Source organism: Nothobranchius furzeri, chromosome 19, assembly GCF_043380555.1.
Source record: "Nothobranchius furzeri strain GRZ-AD chromosome 19, NfurGRZ-RIMD1, whole genome shotgun sequence".
Lineage (NCBI taxonomy): Eukaryota > Metazoa > Chordata > Actinopteri > Cyprinodontiformes > Nothobranchiidae > Nothobranchius > Nothobranchius furzeri.
This window is the reverse complement of record NC_091759.1, coordinates 22,917,498-22,938,460: the sequence shown is the minus strand read 5'-3', so window position 1 is coordinate 22,938,460 and position 20,963 is coordinate 22,917,498. Positions and strand designations below refer to the sequence as shown.

Sequence of the window (20,963 nt, the reverse complement as noted above, 5' to 3'; positions counted from 1 at the left end):
CCCAGCAAATTGCATCGAGTCACTGACTAGTGTCAGAGTCTTTACAGCAATCCTCATACTAAGCAAGCATATAGCGACAGTGGAGAGGAAAACTCACTTTTAACAGGAAGAAACCTCCAGAGGATCCTGGCTCAGTATAAGCAGCCATCCTCCACGACTCACTGGGGATCGAGAAGACAGAGCAGACACACGCACACACACACACACACACACACACACACACACACACACACACACACACACACACACACACACACACACACACACACACGGTATCCAAACTAGATATTCATAATCCAAGATTCACCTTTACATATTCAGATTTAAATCCAATTAGCTTCAGTTTTATTTGACATTTTCTAATTTTTCATTACTTTACGTCCATTACTATTCATAAATCATTACTTTAACCTAAATAGAATAGACTAGACTTGACTGATGCCACGGTGAGGACATTCACTTGTTACAGCAGCCCATAATATATTCCTAACCCGGGTACACACAAAGGCGATGAGCTGTTATTGTAACCATCAACCACAGAACTGTGCAGCGTGAGGGACACGGACATACAGACGTGCTATACCGGATGAATCCGGGTCTGTTCAGGAGTGTCGAGGCTGCTCTGGGTGGAATTCCCATCATGGTCCCAGTGTCACACACACACTGCTGCTGGGAGCGCTGAGCTGGGAGGCTTGGTGAAAAACAAAGAAACAGCAAATATATTTATAGTTGTTTTTAAGATGAGTCTGGTTTAGCACAAGTATGGAACACATCCTGAATTTTGCATTGATGTAGTAAAATATATTTATTTGTGAATGTAAGACTTTACAGTCGAGACCCCACAGACTTCATTACTTTTACCAGCTTTCTACTGCAGATAATATTAATAATGACATTTAAGCTGTGGGTTTGAACAGGAAACGATGTGGATTGGATGTGAACACTTAGTTAAAAGATTTAATAAATCATCAAACCTTCCCGGCTGAATCTGAACCTGTTTGTTTTCTGTGTCTTCTCCTCTCAAAGCAAAGAGGATTAAAACTTTAAATGATTAAAAAAAACACTATACAGGGTGATAGTTCAACTGTTTACACGTTTTATAATTATTCAGTTTAGTTGTGCGAGATTCGGGAGAAAAACATCCTCCAAGGGTTAAAGCTGCTGGTTAATAAAGGGATAAAGATGGAAAGCAAGCAACAGGATCAAATCTGATGAGTCAGGTTGTTCAGAAATGGTAAAAGAAAGTTAATCAGGAAATAAAACCACAGAAAACACAAACTGGTGAAACCTGGAGAAGCAGTGAAGCCACCCAGGTAAACCAACAGATAAAAACTAAACAAGACAGAACCCAAACATGAACAAAGAAGGGAGAACCGGGCTTTCACATTGATGAGTCAGCACCCAGAACCAGCTGAAACGATGCGTGGTGTCCAACAACAACAAGATCTGCTGTGACGGTCTCCGCCGCCACCGCGTCTCTTTGGGTTAAAACTTCAGAGGAACGGGGCCGCAGGCGGGTCGGGTCAAACGTTACGTGTGATCTCTTCTGATCACCATCAGGGTTCTGGTTCTGGTCCAGCTCACGGGTCGCTGCTGGTTCTGGTCCAGCTCACGGGTCGCTGCTGGTTCTGGTGGACAGGAGAGGTTCGAGGAGTTCGACCACACAAAATGAAAACATGAATGAAACTCAGAGACGATCCAGCACCATTAGAGGTGAGAGGGTGATTAATCCATCCCATATGATGGAGGAGGGGTGTTCAAAGTGTGGCCCGCGGGCCCTACGCGACCCTCGGAGTGGTTTTGGGATCGGTTTTCATTTGGAAATACAAAAAAAAGGTTGTTAAAATTAGAGACAAATGAGTAAAGGTGCATGAGTAAAGGTCGCAGTCTCCCTGGAGTTCCTGTGTTCTGGGGCAGCTCATGGATCTCTGGGATTTGGAGCTCCATCCGTCTCCTACACATCGTCAGGGGGCGGATCTGTGGCCCCTCACACTCTCTACTGGACGCTCCTATAGAGAAACCTTACATAAACAAGCACGTGTACACACACAGGTGCTCACATGGTGCTCTCATAAGTACGGACTTGGGCACGTTAAACACATGTCTTAAGGCTGTGGTTGCCACTAAATGCACTGTGATTTATTATCGTGTGATTGTTCAGTTAAACAATGTTGATTTTATATTTCCTCATCAAGTTGGCACAGTGATAGCTTGATCTTGTATTGTTGTTGTGTCCCTTTTTTTGTTTGTTTGTTTTCTTCTCTCTTTCTGCAAAAAAAAAATAAAATAAAAAAAAATAAAGGAACCTTGCCTTGATGTCTTGGCCCCGCCCCGGTTGCCTAGGAGATAAGTCATGAGGAGCCACCAAGACGTGTTCCAATCGGTTCCAATTAATGTTCTACTGAGGCGTGTGTTCTCCGTTTGTTAGCCGATTAGCTAGCTGAGCAAGGACACACGGGAAGTGTCTTGTAGCCAAGACTTGGTCAAAAATTACCCACAATGCATCGCTGCATTTTCAAAATGATGGCAGATCAGAAGCCGGCAGCTACTTCGGGGACAAATTTCAAGTTAAAAGGTAAGTCAGCTAATTTAAAATGTTTTTTTTAGATCAAAAGAAGTTATCTATGGTTGGTTAGTTGCTTAGTAGTTGCAGCTTCGGTGGCTAGCGGGTAGTAACTCACTTATATATTTCATTTAATTAACATATACACAATTTACAAAGTAAAAGGCTCGTTATGTAATATTGAAACTAATACGTATAAAATATAACGTTATCTCCCGTGTCACGTGACGTCACGTGACCGCCGTGGAAGCCGCGGTCACGTGATGCAAGTCTGTTCCATTTAACCATTTTCAAGGAAGGACAGCGTCCTCGCAAGGCCAGGCGCCTCGACATTGAGAAACACCCAGTGACTTTCCCACTGCTGTGAAGCCTCCCTCCCATCAGACGTGAACACGGCGTGTAACGGAACAGCTGTTTACCCACGAGCTCTCCTCTAACCGTGGGTGTTTCAAACACGAAACGGGAGCGACAGCGTTCCATGCTGCAGGTTCCGGCAAAGTTACAATATCACGGGAGAATCTCGACACCACACGCCATTTTAGAAGTCCACACATTAACAAGCCAGGAGAAAGATTGCTTGTTTAATGTAAAGTTTCATTCAGTACAAACTTTAGTTACACCAATCTAACGAGACAGAGCCTGGATTTGTGTTCTGAACAGTTTAAACATGTTTAAAACGGAGACGTGCGTGACGCGTCTAAAATCCGCACCTGCTCCGCTATTATGGAAATTAAACTAACAAGATGATCCATCCATTTGCTCCAGCAGTCACCGGGCAATCAGGCGGGGTACACCCTGGACAGAGAGCCAGTCCATCGCAGGACAAACAATTATGCACACACACACACACACACACACACACACACACACACACACACACACACACACACACACACTCACACCTAAGGACAATTTAGACAGAACAATCAACCTAACAGTCATGTTTTTGGACTGTGGGAGGAAGCCGGAGTACCTGGAGAGAACCCACGCATGCACAGGGAGAACATGCAAACTCCATGCAGAAAGATCCCAGGCCGGGAATCGAACCCAGGACCTTCTAGCTACAAGGCAACCGCTCTAACCACTGCTTCACTGCGCAGCCCTAACAAGATGAATAACACGAAATTATTTTAGGCACAGACAACGTCCCCCACACTTTTGAAATGCTTGCAACGCGCCTGACTCCTGATATTTTTGCCACTTCTGATCAAACGTGTGAAAATATGTTTTTTTATTATTTTGCATGTGTTTTTTTCCTTTCCCAGATTTACCTTTGTGTCACCTGCTCATGTTTCCCTCGTTATTTTCTGATATTTAAGTGAATAAGATTTGTCTGCAGCTGCAAACAGCCGGCTGCAGGCCCAGCAACGAGGATCCTGCAAATCCAATATCCATTTTTAATATTCCCCGGAGAGGGGAACGCCGCACTCTTCATAATCTCTTCTGCATTATTAAGTTAATAAAGCGGAAGGCATCGGCGCAGAGAAACTCCTGAAATATAAAGTATTGATTTTATATTATTACCACCAGCAGCTGCAACTACAGGTGTCAATCACACACGTTTAATTAAAACATCTTCATATGTTTCCAGGCGTGTTTCTGCAGCAGCGCTGAAACAAACGTGACCTGATCCACGCCGACTTTATTTAACATCAAACATGGTGGAATTTGCATTCCAAGCTGCAGGGAAAAATCTATTTAATCAGGATTAATGATGGCATCGCGTTAATGTAATGTATGTGTCAGACGTCAGGGTGGAGACTGTGACAAGGCACTGGTGCGTCACTCTCAGTGATTAGTATTCTTTTATGACGTTTGATGTAACAACACAGAAGCATAAGTGAGATTTATCCTCCTGCTGCAGCCGACCAATGGAGACCACGAGAGGGATGAGAAGCTTTAACACATAACGTTCCAACAGCATCCATCACCTCTGACGGGAGAACGAGCTCCTCGTTAAATTAGAGTTCATGTGTTTGATTAGAATACAAATCAGAGGTTTTTTGTTTGTTTGGGTCCATTTAGAGAGGGAAGTATGTGGCAATGCTCTGGGAACGCTGTGGGAATGTAGTGGGAACGCTGTGGGAATGCAGTGGCAATGTAGTGGGAACACTGTGGGAATGAAATGGGAATGTTGTGGGAATGCAGTGGGAACGCTGTGGGAATGTAGTGGGGAACACTGTGGGAATGTTGTGGGAATGCAGTGGGAACGCTGTGGGAATGTAGTGGGAACACTGTGGGAATGCAATGGGAACATTGTGGGAATGCAATGGGAACGTTGTGGGAATGCAATGGGAACATTGTGGGAATGCAGTGGGACCATTGAGGGAAGGCAGTAGGAACGTTGTGGGAATGCAGTGGGAACGCTGTGGGAATGCAATGGGAATGTTGAGGGAATGCAATGGGAACAGGGTGGACTTGTGGTGGGAATGCTGTGGGAATGCAGCAGGAACGCTGTGGGAATGTAGTGGGAACACTGTGGGAATGCAGTGGGAATGTTGAGGGAATGCAATGGGACCATTGAGGGAAGGAAGTAGGAACATTGTGGGAATGCAGTGGGAACACTGTAGGAATGCAATGGGAATGTTGAGGGAATGCAATGGGAACAGGGTGGACTTGTGGTGGGAATGCTGTGGGAATGCAGCAGGAACGCTGTGGGAATGTAGTGGGAACACTGTGGGAATGCAGTGGGAACGCTGTGGGAATGCAACGGGAACATTGTGGGAATGCTGTGGGAATGCAATGGGAATGTTGTGGGAATGCTGTGGGAACATGGTGGGCTTGCAGTGGGAATGCAGTAGGAATGATGTGGGAATGTAGTGGGCATACAGTGGGAATGCTGTGGGAATGCAGTGGGAACTCGGTGGACTTGCAGTGGGAATGTTGTGGGAATGCAGTGGGAACTCGGTGGACTTGCAGTGGGAATGTTGTGGGAATGCAGTGGGAACATGGTGGACTTGCAGTGGGAAGGCTGTGGGAATGCTGTGGGAATGAAGTAGGAACACTGTGGGAATGCAGTGGGAACGCTGTGGGAACACTGTGGGAATGCAGTGGGAACACAGTGGACTTGCAGTGGGAATGCTGTGGGATGCTTTAGGGACCTGAGATGCCGACAGATCGACTCTGTCGAGGCGCTGCAGCTGCTCACACTGATTCCTGCCTGCTCAGGCGTTTCAGACCTCTGTCCGCTCACGAACTGATGAATCGTTTTATCGGAACGCTCCTGGGTTCAAGTCGGTCAGGGTCAGCTGAGAAAGCGGCTTTAACTGGATCTGGTTCACACCTTTAGTGGAAGAGCGGAGTTCAAAGTTCTCTGGGTTTCAGAGAGAAACGTTTTAAAGTCAGACTCTGCTGCTGAAAACGTCCGTCTACTCGGGGTCAGAGTGGATTCTGTGTGATTTCTGAACCAGAAACACGATCAGACATTCAGGAGTTTGGGATTAAAATCTGTTTGGAACTCAGGAAACAGATTAAAATGTTTTATTTTTGTGTTTCACACGTTTGCTTTGTGCTCTTTTCCCTTTTTGATGAAGTGTGATGTTGTCCACATACCTGATCCATCCTGCGTGGTGGTGCAGCTGTTGCCACAGAATAAGAAGGTTGCAGGTTTGAATCCCAGCTGAAGCCTTTTAGCGTTGAGTTAGCATGCTGTCTTCGTGTGCGGGACTGAGCTCTGGTTTCTTCCTACGGACCAGAAACACACTTGTGAGGTTAATCTGTGAGTGTTTGGATTAAATCATCAGCTAAAGGAATAAACATGAATAAAGAACAAAAGGAGGAGAGGAAATTCACTCACGATCACTTTAAAAAGCACCGATAATTATCTGAGGAATAAAATCAACGAAACAAAGAAACCAGGGACTACAAACATGGGGACGGCGGCTGAATGAGGACAGGTGAGCTGGGGGACAGACGGGTGAGCTGGGGGACAGACAGGTGAGCTGGGGGACAGACAGGTGAGCTGGGGGACAGACGGGTGAGCTGGGGGACAGACGGGTGAGCTGGGGGACAGACGGGTGAGCTGGGGGAAAGACAGGTGAGCTGGGGGACAGACCGGTGAGCTGGGGGACAGACAGGTGAGCTGGGGGACAGACGGGTGAGCTGGGGGGACAGACGGGTGAGCTGGGGGACAGACGGGTGAGCTGGGGGGACAGACGGGTGAGCTGGGGGACAGACGGGTGAGCTGGGGGACAGACGGGTGAGCTGGGGGACAGACGGGTGAGCTGGGGGACAGACAGGTGAGCTGGGGGACAGACGGGTGAGCTGGGGGACAGACGGGTGAGTTGGGGGACAGACGGGTGAGCTGGGGGGACAGACAGGTGAGCTGGGGGGACAGACAGGTGAGCTGGGGGACAGACAGGTGAGCTGGGGGACAGACGGGTGAGCTGGGGGACAGACCGGTGAGCTGGGGGACAGACGGGTGAGCTGGGGGACAGACGGGTGAGCTGGGGGACAGACAGGTGAGCTGGGGGACAGACGGGTGAGCTGGGGGACAGACAGGTGAGCTGGGGGACAGACGGGTGAGCTGGGGGACAGACAGGTGAGCTGGGGGACAGACGGGTGAGCTGGGGGACAGACAGGTGAGCTGGGGGACAGACGGGTGAGCTGGGGGACAGACAGGTGAGCTGGGGGACAGACAGGTGAGCTGGGGGACAGACGGGTGAGCTGGGGGACAGACAGGTGAGCTGGGGTACAGATGGGTGAGCTGGGGGACAGATGGGTGAGCTGGGGGACAGACGGGTGAGCTGGGGGACAGATGGGTGAGCTGGGGGACAGACGGGTGAGCTGGGGGACAGACAGGTGAGCTGGGGGACAGACGGGTGAGCTGGGGGACAGATGGGTGAGCTGGGGGACAGACGGGTGAGCTGGGGGACAGACAGGTGAGCTGGGGGACAGACAGGTGAGTTTGGAACTGAAAAATAAGAAAAGCTCAAGAGATTTAAAAAAGTAAACATTTTTTAATTAGGAATCATTGGAAATTCTTCCATAATTAGTTATTTGTTTTCACCTAAACTGTTTAAATTCTGTCTTAAATGAACAATTATGATTAATTATGTATGCGTCAGAAACCAGACTTAAAGTTTCACATCCAACAAATCTGGCTCCATGAAATGTATTACTGTTGCATTAATTTTATATTTTATTATGTTGTTGTTGTTGTTGTTGTTGTTTAAATAAAATAAATCCATAACATTTTCACCCGTTTTGTTTTTTTCATGCATCATATTTAACGTTTAGTTTTATCTGCATCCTTGGAAACGTCCAGATTTGGTTTTTTTTTATAAAAACAATATTCATGTTGTCTAATTCTAAAAGTAGGTTAGACGACTGAATTCCTGGTGAAGAATTAAGATTCCTTAGAATAACAAAAATAAAATCTTGGAATTCTATTATCCGGCCAGTAAAAAACGAGCTCACATGGGAGAACATCACCAGTGGAGAAAAGCAACAAATAAGGGTGGAATTCAATTCAATTAAAACTACTTTATTAATCCCAGAGGGAAACTGATTGCTGTAGTAGCTCAGAATAATAATAATAATCAAGTCATCAAAGAGGTGTTGTGTATTACAATGGCTGTTGGCAGGAAGGATCTCCAGTAGCGGTCAGTGTTGCAGCCAAACTGAAGAAGCCTCTGACTGAAGACACTCTTCCGTTGTCGGACAGTCTTGTGAAGAGGATGCTCAGGGTTGTCCATCATGTTCTTGATTCTCTGGAGAATCCTTCTTTGCATTATCTCCTCCAGCGGTTCCACAGTCGTCCCCAGAACAGAACCAGCCTTTTTTATTAGGCTGTTGAGCCTTTTCAGGTCCCTGCTTCTGATGCTGCTACCCCAGCAGACGATGGCTGAAGAGATTACACTCTCAACAACAGACTTGTAGAAGATCTGCGGCATCTTGCTACAGACATTGAAGGACCTAAGCGTCCTCAAGAAGTACAGTCTGCTGTGTCCCTTCTTGTAAACGGCTTCGCTGTTCTTTCTCCAGTCCAGTCTGTTGTCCAGGTGAACTCCAAGGTATTTGTATTCCTCAACCACCTCCACTTCTTCTCCCATGATGGAAACAGTGTTTGACTCCACCCTGTTTCTTCTGAAGTCTAAAATCATCTCCTTTGTTTTGTTCACGTTCAAGGTCAGATGATTGTTTCCACACCGTGCCACAAAGCGCTCCACCAGCTCTCTGTACTCAGCTTCCTGTCCATCTCTGATACACCCGACAACTGCAGAGTCATCTGAGTATTTCTGTAGATGACAGGTCTCTGATTTGTACTGGAAGTCTGAGGTGTACAGGGTGAAAAGGAATGGTGAGAGTACAGTACCCTGTGGTGCTCCAATGCTACTGATCGCCTGGTTTGATGTGCAGTTCTTCAGCCTCACAAACTGTGGTCTGGTTGTCAGGTGGTCTTTAATCCAGGCGATAGTTGAGGCCCCCAACTGTGTCTTCTGGAGTTTCTGGCTGGATTGTGTTAAATGCACTGGAGAAATCAAAGAACATGACCCTGACAGTGCTGCCTGCTTTGTCCAGATGACAGTGGGTTGGTTGAAGCAGCTGGATGATGGCATCTTCAACTCCAACTCCATGGCGATAAGCAAACTGCAGCAGGTCCTGACATGTTCTAGTTTGCTTATTCAGGTGGACCAACAGGAGTCTCTCCAGGACCTTCATGATGTGGGATGTCAGGGCAACCGGTCTGTAGTCATCATTGACTGATTAATATTATTATTATTATTATTCTGAGCTTAAATCAGCTTTTTAGTGAATGATTCATAACAGGAATGATGCTAGATAACGGTGAATATTAGAAACGGGAGGGAAGTGATTCTATCGGAGGATAAAAACTACTACTCTGTTGTTTTACTGTGTGCTAGTCTGAGCTGGGTTTGTGCTACAGTGACCTCCCAGGCTGTGCTCTGATTGTTCTCAGAATCATCTGGAAAGAAAAACGCTCCAAAGATAAGTGAGCGATTATTGTTTTGTTATTCTGCAGCTCGGGGACCACAAACAAGTCCATAAGGCTTCAGGTAATAAAAACAACTCGCTTAAAATCAGCTCTCCTCCAGGCGCCGTTGGATAGGATGATCATTCAAACGCTCCGGGAGCTCAGAAACAAAGTTCTGTTGCATCACGACAGAACACGTGTGATCTAACGTGTCGTGGTTATGACAGCTGAAGCAACACCGGAACCTGCAGCGGCTTGTCGAGTCACGACGCCCATGACTCGTGAATCTGCTGCACCACAGACTCGTGTCTGAATCCCACTCTGCAGCAGATTCTGCTGCAGAGTGGGATTCACAGGGTGTGTGTGTGTGTGTGTGTGTGTGTGTGTGCGTGCGTGCGTGCGTGCGTGTGTGTGTGTGTGTGTGTGTATGTATGTGTGTGTGTGTGATCCACCAAGCAGCTGACAGGAAGTGAAACTGGGAGGACACATTTAGTGAAAATAACAAAAACAAGTGATTATCACCAACATGTAAAAATATAACGACTAACAAAAATATTAAACATAAGAACTCCAGACCGATAAACGAGTTTAAATGTAATAATAATAATAATAATAATAATAATAATAATAATGATTTGTTCCATCTCGCTCCATCACACATTATTCTATCAAGCTGGTATTCAGACATAAAATTGGTTATTTAATTTAATTTATTTAATTATAGTCGATGTTTGAATAACAATATGAATGATTGCATTCATTTGACAGTTTACTGAAGTGATTTTTAGCCTTTATCTGTAATAACTGCTCATTTCTGACGAACTCAGACGTGATAAAAGCAGAAAATTTGAGTTTGTTTGGTTTTTATTGTTAAAGCTGCAGCAGATGAGCGCCGCCGCCTCCTTAGGACCCGTTTTTGTGTGAATCCAAAAGCAGGACAGGGTTTTCCGATTGAATGGGAAGTGATGAGGTTCCCAGCTGAAAGGTTTGTTGTTCTGGTGAAGCTTCTGGAGGTGGAAGTCTCCCGCTGACCTTCCCAAAGTGAGCTTTCCCACATGGCGGGGATGCTCCGGCTCACTGTGAACATCTGCTGGAAAATACGGAGAATAAAAATGGTTTTCCTGGACCTCACCTGCAGGTTTCTGCGTCTTCCAGTCAAGCAAACTGGATCCCAAAGGCTTTCCCGGGACCTAACTGGGTCTAGAAGGTAGGAGCTAATCCGAATCCGTCCTGGAGGATGATGCGTGATGGAGGAGAACAGGAAATGACTTCATCAGCAGCAAAAACTGCAACCAGTGATGAGAATAAACTAAAACTGAACTGTTTAAAAGGTGAAAATTCCTTTAAAAAAAACAAACAGAATTCTTGTTACAGTGGATCTCTGCATCCTGGTCATGGATGTGAGAAACATCCGCCCCTAGATTACAGATTATATTCTCTAGTGGGGAAGTTAAGCTGCAGCACAAAGTAATGGATGTACTGGATGCTTGTAGCTTAGCAACAACAGAGCTGATCATCTCAAACACAGAGTCAGCAGAGGGTGAAAGAGAGATAAACGCCGTTACCTTAAAGGTTCAGATGGATTCGGAATACGGACTCTGGCTCCTCGCTAACAGCTTAATAACAGGATGTGATTTCCTTCATATCCTCCCCTCCGGCTGCTGATGCTGTCCATGCAGCATAAACCAGGAGAGAGGACGCCGTCCAGGTTCAAAAGCACTTTCTGATCATGATCTAGAGGTGAGTAACATGGATGGATGGATGGATGGATGGATGGATGGATGGATGGATGGATGGATGGATGGATGATAATGCATGAGAAACGGTAAAAACCATAACTATGAATTTGATAGAGATGCAGATTTATTTATTTACTTGGTGCTGATCCGTAACTGGCAACAGCCACGAAAGTCAGATTATTTAGGATGATACACTGCAGTACTCAACTTCGATCACAGGATGTCATTCTTACATTTTGCACCTTTAACATCACACATGTGAATTAGCATCTTATAATCATGACTGAATATTTCTTAGTTATGAACATATTGCATTATTGTCACTTAGTATCCCCCAAATATGACGTAGCGTACAATCTCATAGTTATGTAGGTTCTAATTATGACTCGGCATCTCTTAGTTATGTAGGTCCTAATTATGACTCGGCATCTCTTAGTTATGTAGGTCCTAATTATGACTCGGCATCTCTTAGTTATGTAGGTCCTAATTATGACTCGGCATCTCGTAGTTATGCAAGTCCTAATTATGACTCGGCATCTCGTAGTTATGTAGGTCCTAATTATGACTCTGCATCTCTTAGTTATGTAGGTCCTAATTATGACTCGGCATCTCGTAGTTATGTAGGTCCTAATTATGACTCGGCATCTCGTAGTTATGCGAGTCCTAATTATGACTCGGCATCTCGTAGTTATGCGAGTCCTAATTATGACTCGGCATCTCGTAGTTATGCAGGTCCTAATTATGACTCGGCATCTCGCAGTTATGCAAGTCCTAATTATGACTCGGCATCTCGTAGTTATGTAGGTCCTAATTATGACTCGGCATCTCGTAGTTATGCAAGTCCTAATTATGACTCGGCATCTTGTAGTTATGTAGGTCCTAATTATGACTCGGCATCTCTTAGTTATGGAGGTCCTACTTATGACTCGGCATCTCGTAGTTATGCAGGTCCTAATTATGACTTGGCATCTCGTAGTTATGCAAGTCCTAATTATGACTCGGCATCTCGTAGTTATGTAGGTCCTAATTATGACTCGGCATCTCGTAGTTATGCAAGTCCTAATTATGACTCGGCATCTCGTAGTTGTGCAAGTCCTAATTATGACTTGGCATCTCGTAGTTATGCAGGTCCTAATTATGACTCGGCATCTCGTAGTTATGCAAGTCCTAATTATGACTCTGCATCTCGTAGTTATGCAAGTCCTTATTATGACTCGGCATCTCGTAGTTATGTAGGTCCTAATCATGACTCGGCATCTCGTAGTTATGCAGGTCCTAATTATGACTCGGCATCTCGTAGTTATGTAGGTCCTAATTATGACTCGGCATCTCGTAGTTATGGAGGTCCTAATTATGACTCGGCATCTCGTAGTTATGCAGGTCCTAATTATGACTCGGCATCTCGTAGTTATGCAAGTCCTAATTATGACTCGGCATCTCATAGTTATGCAAGTCCTAATTATGACTCGGCATCTCGTAGTTATGTAGGTGCTAATTATGACTCGGCATCTCGTAGTTATGCAAGTCCTAATTATGACTCGGCATCTCGTAGTTGTGCAAGTCCTAATTATGACTTGGCATCTCGTAGTTATGCAGGTCCTAATTATGACTCGGCATCTCGTAGTTATGCAAGTACTAATTACGACTCAGAATCTCATAGTTATGTAGGTCCTAATTATGACTCGGCATCTCGTAGTTATGCAGGTCCTAATTATGACTCGGCATCTCGTAGTTATGCAAGTCCTAATTATGACTCGGCTTCTCGTAGTTATGTAGGTCCTAATTATGACTCGGCTTCTCGTAGTTATGCAGGTCCTAATTATGACTCGGCATCTCGTAGTTATGTAGGTCCTAATTATGACTCGGCATCTCGTAGTTATGCAAGTCCTTATTATGACTCGGCATCTCGTAGTTATGTAGGTCCTAATCATGACTCGGCATCTCGTAGTTGTGCAAGTCCTAATTATGACTTGGCATCTCGTAGTTATGCAGGTCCTAATTATGACTCGGCATCTCGTAGTTATGCAAGTACTAATTATGACTCAGAATCTCATAGTTATGTAGGTCCTAATTATGACTCGGCATCTCGTAGTTATGCAAGTCCTAATTATGACTCGGCATCTCATAGTTATGCAAGTCCTAATTATGACTCGGCATCTCGTAGTTATGTAGGTGCTAATTATGACTCGGCATCTCGTAGTTATGCAAGTCCTAATTATGACTCGGCATCTCGTAGTTGTGCAAGTCCTAATTATGACTTGGCATCTCGTAGTTATGCAGGTCCTAATTATGACTCTGCATCTCGTAGTTATGCAAGTACTAATTACGACTCAGAATCTCATAGTTATGTAGGTCCTAATTATGACTCGGCATCTCGTAGTTATGCAGGTCCTAATTATGACTCGGCATCTCGTAGTTATGCAAGTCCTAATTATGACTCGGCTTCTCGTAGTTATGTAGGTCCTAATTATGACTCGGCTTCTCGTAGTTATGCAGGTCCTAATTATGACTCGGCATCTCGTAGTTATGTAGGTCCTAATTATGACTCGGCATCTCGTAGTTATGCAAGTCCTAATTATAACTCGGCATCTCGTAGTTATGCAGGTCCTAATTATGACTCGGCATCTCGTAGTTATGCAGGTCCTAATTATGACTCGGCATCTTGTAGTTATGTAGGTCCTAATTATGACTCGGCATCTCGTAGTAATGTAGGTCCTAATTATGACTCGGCATCTCGTAGTTATGTAGGTCCTAATTATGACTCGGCATCTCGTAGTTATGCAGGTCCTAATTATGACTCGGCATCTTGTAGTTATGTAGGTCCTAATTATGACTCGGCATCTCGTAGTTATGGAGGTCCTAATTATGACTCGGCATCTCGTAGTTATGCAGGTCCTAATTATGACTCGGCATCTCGTACTTATGCAAGTCCTAATTATGACTCGGCATCTCGTAGTTATGGAGGTCCTAATTATGACTCGGCATCTCGTAGTTATGCAAGTCCTAATTATGACTCGGCATCTCGTAGTTATGTAGGTCCTAATTATGACTCGGCATCTCGTAGTTATGGAGGTCCTAATTATGACTCGGCATCTCGTAGTTATGCAGGTCCTAATTATGACTCGGCATCTCGCAGTTATGCAAGTCCTAATTATGACTCGGCATCTCGTAGTTATGTAGGTCCTAATTATGACTCGGCATCTCGTAGTTATGCAAGTACTAATTATGACTCGGCATCTTGTAGTTATGTAGGTCCTAATTATGACTCGGCATCTCTTAGTTATGGAGGTCCTACTTATGACTCGGCATCTCGTAGTTATGCAGGTCCTAATTATGAGTTGGCATCTCGTAGTTATGCAAGTCCTAATTATGACTCGGCATCTCGTAGTTGTGCAAGTCCTAATTATGACTCGGCATCTCGTAGTTATGCAAGTCCTAATTATGACTCGGCATCTCGTAGTTGTGCAAGTCCTAATTATGACTTGGCATCTCGTAGTTATGCAGGTCCTAATTATGACTCGGCATCTCGTAGTTATGCAAGTCCTAATTATGACTCTGCATCTCGTAGTTATGCAAGTCCTAATTATGACTCGGCATCTCGTAGTTATGTAGGTCCTAATTATGACTCGGCATCTCGTAGTTATGCAAGTCCTAATTATGACTCGGCATCTCGTAGTTATGTAGGTCCTAATTATGACTCGGCATCTCGTAGTTATGGAGGTCCTAATTATGACTCGGCATCTCGTAGTTATGCAGGTCCTAATTATGACTCGGCATCTCGTAGTTATGCAAGTCCTAATTATGACTCGGCATCTCGTAGTTATCTCGTCTCGTCTCGTCTCGTCTTCCTCCGCTTATCCGGGTCCGGGTCGCGGGGGCAGCATCCCAACTAGGGAGCTCCAGGCCGTCCTCTCCCCGGCCTTGTCCACCAGCTCCTCCGGCAGGACCCCAAGGCGTTCCCGGACCAGATTGGAGATGTAACTTCTCCAACGTGTCCTGGGTCGACCCGGGGGCCTTCTGCCGGCAGGACATGCCCGAAACACCTCCCCAGGGAGGCGTCCAGGAGGCATCCTGACCAGATGCCCAAACCACCTCAACTGGCTCCTTTCGATCCGGAGGAGCAGCGGTTCTACTCCGAGTCCCTCCCGAATGTCCGAGCTCCTCACCCTATCTCTAAGGCTGAGCCCGGCCACCCTACGGAGGAAACTCATTTCGGCCGCTTGTATCCGCGATCTCGTTCTTTCGGTCATTACCCAAAGCTCATGACCATAGGTGAGGATTGGGACGTAGATCGACCGGTAAATCGAGAGCCTGGCTTTCTGGCTCAGCTCCCTCTTCCCCACGACAGATCGGGTCAGCGTCCGCATCACTGCAGACGCCGAACCAATCCGCCTGTCGATCTCCCGATCCCTCCTACCCTCACTCGTGAACAAGACCCCGAGATACTTAAACTCCTCCACTTGAGGTAGGACCTCTCCCCCGACCCGGAGGTGGCAAGCCACCCTTTTCCGGTCGAGAACCATGGTCTCAGATTTGGAGGTGCTGATCCTCATCCCAGCCGCTTCACATTCGGCCGCGAACCTACCCAGCAAGAGCTGAAGGTCAGAGCTGGATGAAGCTAGGAGGACCACATCATCCGCAAAAAGCAGAGACGAGATTCTCCTGCCACCAAACTCGACACACTCCACACCACGGCTGCGTCTAGAAATTCTGTCCATAAAAGTGATGAACAGAACCGGTGACAAAGGGCAGCCCTGGCGGAGTCCAACCCTCACTGGGAACAGGTCCGACTTACTACCGGCTATGCGGACCAAACTCACGTAGTTATGTAGGTGCTAATTATGACTCGGCATCTCGTAGTTATGCAAGTCCTAATTATGACTCGGCATCTCGTAGTTGTGCAGGTCCTAATTATGACTTGGCATCTCGTAGTTATGCAGGTCCTAATTATGACTCGGCATCTCGTAGTTATGCAAGTACTAATTATGACTCAGAATCTCATAGTTATGTAGGTCCTAATTATGACTCGGCATCTCGTAGTTATGCAGGTCCTAATTATGACTCGGCATCTCGTAGTTATGCAAGTCCTAATTATGACTCGGCTTCTCGTAGTTATGTAGGTCCTAATTATGACTCGGCATCTCGTAGTTATGCAGGTCCTAATTATGACTCGGCATCTCGTAGTTATGTAGGTCCTAATTATGACTCGGCATCTCGTAGTTATGCAAGTCCTAATTATGACTCGGCATCTCGTAGTTATGCAGGTCCTAATTATGACTCGGCATCTCGTAGTAATGTAGGTCCTAATTATGCCTCGGCATCTCGTAGTTATGTAGGTCCTAATTATGACTCGGCATCTCGTAGTTATGCAGGTCCTAATTAGGACTCGGCATCTTGTAGTTATGTAGGTCCTAATTATGACTCGGCATCTCGTAGTTATGGAGGTCCTAATTATGACTCGGCATCTCGTAGTAATGTAGGTCCTAATTATGACTCGGCATCTCGTAGTTATGTAGGTCCTAATTATGACTCGGCATCTCGTAGTTATGCAGGTCCTAATTATGACTCGGCATCTTGTAGTTATGTAGGTCCTAATTATGACTCGGCATCTCGTAGTTATGGAGGTCCTAATTATGACTCGGCATCTCGTAGTTATGCAGGTCCTAATTATGACTCGGCATCTCGTAGTTATGCAAGTCCTAATTATGACTCGGCATCTCGTAGTTATGGAGGTCCTAATTATGACTCGGCATCTCGTAGTTATGCAAGTCCTAATTATGACTCGGCATCTCGTAGTTATGTAGGTCCTAATTATGACTCGGCATCTCGTAGTTATGGAGGTCCTAATTATGACTCGGCATCTCGTAGTTATGCAGGTCCTAATTATGACTCGGCATCTCGTAGTTATGCAAGTCCTAATTATGACTCGGCATCTCGTAGTTATGTAGGTCCTAATTATGACTCGGCATCTCGTAGTTATGCAGGTCCTAATTATGACTCGGCATCTCGTAGTTATGTAGGTCCTAATTATGACTCGGCATCTCGTAGTTATGCAGGTCCTAATTATGACTCGGCATCTCGTAGTTATGCAAGTCCTAATTATGACTTGGCATCTCGTAGTTATGTAGGTCCTAATTATGACTCGGCATCTCGTAGTTACGACTTGAAATCTCCTGCAGCTCGTACTTGTGGCAGCATCTCAAAATGTTAGCCTGGCAAGCCAGACTAAATAAATGTATTATTTAGTCTAGCCACGTTCCATTGACGGCTCTCGGTTGTGGGGCAGGTTCTACTGTTGTCTTTCAAATGATCCCCACATTCCACTGGACAATGAATGTGACATACTACTCTTGTTTCACTCTGTTGCATCATCCCACCCACCAGGCATATAGAGTGCCCTGATTGGCCCACAAAGCGGATAAAGCTCTGTGATTTGTTCACTAAGCAGATAGAGCACTATGAGTGGCCCACCATTATGGACCAATCACAGCTCTTTATGTGTTTGAAACCCCTCTAGAGAGCTGTGATTGGCCAGCCAGAATGCTGTTAGGGGCTGCAGATGTTCCAGTGGAGCGTTCCTAGACCAAACTTTGCAAAGCAAGAATTTGGTCTAGTTCACTAGGCTATCAAAATACGACTCTTCTAATTCTGGCTTAATTCCATAATGATGACGGAGTTGCAGAAGGATGGTTCGGTGCCTCATAGCTAGAGGTAAAAACACATTATTGAGATTTTATTTCATGAGAAACGGTGGAAATGAGCTTCTGTTGGTTGTTGTCAACAATAAAATAAAAGTAGATTGTTTGATTGGTGCAGGACTTTATTTATTATTTCTGAGAAACCAAAACACGACGAGTGGAAGGTAAAAGTTCCAGAAGCTTCTTTTTTTAACGATCTGATCATTTTGTTCTGGACTTGTCTTCAGACGGAAAACAGTTCCATCGAGTCTCTGACAGACATGGAGGGAAACGTTCCCAAAGTCCAGGCGAGGCTGACAGCTGACGTCAGCGTCGTCATTAAGTTCTCGAGCTGTCACTTGAGCGGCGAACAGAGAACATTTATTTCTCCGCCGTCGGCAGAGTCAGGCGGGCTGGGAGACGTGTTTACGTTCCTGTGGCACCGCGGAGGGAGCCGCTGATTGTTTGTTTTACCACCTGCAGGCCCGAGCCTGGAGAAGATTGCTCTCCAGCTGAGGTGGAGCGCCGCAGAGTGACTGATGGCTCTGTGTGTGTGTGTGTGTGTGTGTGTGTGTGTGTGTGTGTGTGTGTGTGTGTGTGTGTGTGTGTGTGTGTGTGTGTGTGTGTGTGTGGCGTGGGCTCGGAGGAGGCAACGATAGTGATGAAGCTGCAGAAACACGATCAACAACAACGTGGAGTTTGCAGTCGAAGGCTCTGAGTCTGAATTTGAGCTCCAGACTCGTTCACCCGCTCCGCTTCAGCGAGTTTCAGCTCCACCTGCAGCCAAAGCCAGCTGACCTCCCACCCCTCCCTCGCCGACCTCATAATGGCTGAAAACGAAGCCATTAAGGCGTCTTGTCCAATTACAGAGGCTCTTTATCCGCTGCAGACAGCTCGTCTGTGATCTGTTAATTCACAGTGATTCTCTCTCACCAGCAGCTATCATAAAACTTTAATGTCCCTCTCAGGCCCCCGCCTCGGTCCAGCCATCATGTAAAACGGAGACAAACCCACAACGTGACCCCTGAGGTCGGCTATTAGCACATACCGACAGTTTGAGTTCACGCTTCTCTATTTTTATCATTTTCCAGTTTTTTTTTATCTTTGTCTCCGTTTCTCTCTCCAGTTCTTCTCAGCTGGTTCTGTGTGGAACCGTTTATCCTCTTCAGGCTCAGACGAGCTGATCCCACAGAACCGGAGTAAAAAAGGCCGTTTAAGAAAACAGACCAAAGAGAAATTCTCTCCCTTTTAGATCATAACTGTGATGAAACTCACTCTTCAGAAAGGTGAGTTCAGTTTGGCCCGATCCAGACCAGACCAGTCGATAAACGATCTCACAAAGCAACACATCACGTAAGAATCATCTAAAGTCTTGCAGACACAACTTGGATCAGATTCAACAAGAATCGGTTTCACGTTTACTAGAACGACATCTCGATGATCCCAAAGACCTCTGGGTAAAGTTGTTGTTCACCGATGCGACACGAGCACAACCCTCGCACGAAGGAGGCTCCAAGATCTCATGAAGCAACACGTCGTGCTCGACCATTTAACACCTGAAGCTCTGCAGGCCTCACACACACGGTTAAGGTCAGAGGTCACGATCCACCTAGAGTCTGACTAACGCTGGAACGTCACCATAGCAACAGCTACTCTGCAGCATCAGGACCACTGACAGATGGAACGATGAATTCAGCTCTCAAACAGAACAGTTGACCTTTGACCTTCCTGCTGGAAAACCCTCCAACATGGCTGAACTCAGATGATTCTGTAAAGAAGAGCACTGGTGAGAGGCCGGCTGCCAACTAGTTAGTAGGTTTATGGTTTGGTTAGTTGTTCTCTCAGAACCAGGTCGGTTTACAGACGTTTGTTCCCACATGAATCGGATTTTTGGGGGAATTAAAATTCCTGTTTTCGTTAAAAATTCATCTTAAACGCCTCGTTAGGTGGAGAATGTTATAGCTGGTTTAGTAGCTTCATATTTAACCAACAACATCTCCGGTTCATTTGATCTAAAACAAGCTGCTCATGTTTCTCCTCTCTTTCCTCGTCCGGTCCCTTCCTCTGCGGCGTTTCGTCACGAGGAAACAGAAACACAATCAGGGAACTCCTCGTTCCCGACACCTTCTGCAGAACCTCGTCACATGAACGGCGGTCCGAGAGCATCCCGGCAGCAGGAGGACGCCGCGTCTCACCTGCTCTTCAAACGTTTCTGACAGTAATTGACGCGTTAACGAGCCGCAGCCTCACACAGCTCCTTTGTTTTCCACGTGAAACTGCTCCGCTAGCAGAAACACAAACAGCTCCGGAATTATCGGAGAGTTGCTGAGAAGTCCTAATTTTCCCCGAGTGCTGTGGTTGGAGCAGGAATGCTGCAGACCCGTCACGCTCATGTTTTCATATGAAAATAACTTTCACCCGTCACGGATCACCTCTCCGGCTCTTTGTTGGACCGGCTAGTTTGACATTTGTTGATCTGGAAAACAGATTATTTTCAGAGGAAAGATGCTATCGTCCGCCTTTCATTCCTGTTTGAAGTCGTCATCAGATTGCGGAGCCTTCAGTCTGTCCGGGTGTCTTTCTGATTTCTGGTTTTTCTTTTATCTTCTGGGTCTGGACCCAGAATCTCACGAGGACGACGTTCCAGTCCGTTATCTTGGTCCTAAAATCCCTTTTTGGTGCTGAATCAACGATGTCAGGGTGAGTTTTGATCAGATCCTAGTTTTTAATCATCAGAGCTTTCATTCTGGGGCGTTTTAAGGCGTTTTAATTTTAAATCTAAAACATGTAAGGCTGGTTTTGTTGTATGAGATGACGGGTTTTGTGACATTTGTGCAGTTTTCTGTCTCTGATGCACAAGAAAAAAACACGTGTCTGAACTGATGCACTTAAAGGAACGTTTGCTGGTTGCAGTCTGTGCAGCTGAAACCGGAGTCGAAGTGTTTTCCGACACGAGGAGGAGGAAACAAGCTGATGGTTCTGGTTTTCAGGTTCCCGCGAGTAAAAGCAGCTCCGGTCCATCCCGCCTGTTGTTCTTTTCCCTTATT

The 20,963-nt window shown here is 45.9% G+C and overlaps 1 long non-coding RNA gene across 1 annotated transcript; it reads right to left on the bottom strand.

Moving 5' to 3' along the window:
- Positions 1–323: 323 nt before the first annotated feature.
- LOC139064285 (uncharacterized) lies at positions 324–11,219 on the bottom strand. Its single transcript, XR_011517364.1, has 4 exons — positions 11,066–11,219; positions 10,633–10,730; positions 6,116–6,247; positions 324–691 (listed from the first exon to the last, which is right to left on the bottom strand). It is a non-coding gene; the product is annotated as an uncharacterized lncRNA (long non-coding RNA).
- Between the last annotated feature and the right edge of the window lie 9,744 nt (positions 11,220–20,963).